The 1,012-nt window shown below is 32.1% G+C and overlaps 1 long non-coding RNA gene across 1 annotated transcript; it reads right to left on the bottom strand.

Moving 5' to 3' along the window:
* Positions 1 to 808, bottom strand: LOC108661753. The gene is made up of 2 exons (XR_001927532.1): positions 725 to 808; positions 1 to 44 (listed from the first exon to the last, which is right to left on the bottom strand). It is a non-coding gene; the product is annotated as an uncharacterized LOC108661753 (long non-coding RNA).

The raw sequence follows: 1,012 nt of genomic DNA, 5'->3' as shown, positions 1-1,012 counted from the left end.
GTCCTCGGGTACGATATCCTTACCCTTACTAGAGGGCTCACCACCTATACATAATACGTAACAAGTAATTCAATATATTTGTACCAAACTGTTATAAAACTATTTCAGGCTCTTTATGAATGTATGAAATTGAACAAGAAGTGTTCGAATAATCACTTAAAGATGGTGTTCTACGTAGGTTCAGTTGTTGTTAGACTGAAATGGTATTTGACCTAACTCGCACTATACACTGTTTAATTAGCCAAAACATCTAATTCAAATCCAAATAGATTCATTGCACTTTTGATACTCCAATAAGTCCGTATACCTCATTAGAAATCAATTCTAAGTCTATTTACTATAATTTTCTCATTATTGTTCAAGTCGTTTACTAAAGGAACTATACTTTTCGATAACCGTTTTCAATATTCAACATCATGAATCATCAAATACGAGCTAGATAACATGAAATATGACAAAATTCATCTTCAAAATATTCCCTATAGAATTCGACCAATTAGGGTTTGATGAAGAACATGTTATTTTCTTGCTTGTTTTTAATACCGAATATCACAAAACACGAAAAACACCTAGATAGCCTAAAATCTATAAAAAACCATCATCAAAACCTTCCCCCCTTGATTCGGCCAGCATGCTTCCATCATGAAAACTTGAGTTTCAACCATAGAAAATGAAAAAGAAAGCATGGGTATGGTAGATCTTAAGCTAAATTGCAAAATCTTACCTCCGATCGCTTCGTTTTTCGAAAATCCAATGAATTTCTCTTGAATTTTTCCTCTTTAGGGTTTTTCTATTCTTTCTCCCTTTGTTCTTTGGCTTCAATAGCAATGAGAGAGTGAGTGGGAGAGTTTATGTTGAGTTTATAAAGGAAATTATAAAATAATAAAAACTTGACACATGGCAACATATAATTGGTTCACATTTAAAACTTAACTAATAAGGCTTTTCCTTTCCACCACATATAATCCCATAATTATCCAAAGTATAAAATGATAATAGGTGAAATTCATGG

This window comes from Theobroma cacao, chromosome 1 (assembly GCF_000208745.1).
Source record: "Theobroma cacao cultivar B97-61/B2 chromosome 1, Criollo_cocoa_genome_V2, whole genome shotgun sequence".
NCBI lineage: Eukaryota > Viridiplantae > Streptophyta > Magnoliopsida > Malvales > Malvaceae > Theobroma > Theobroma cacao.
The sequence above is the reverse complement of the archived record's forward strand: the minus strand, read 5'-3'. Positions and strand labels throughout refer to the sequence as shown.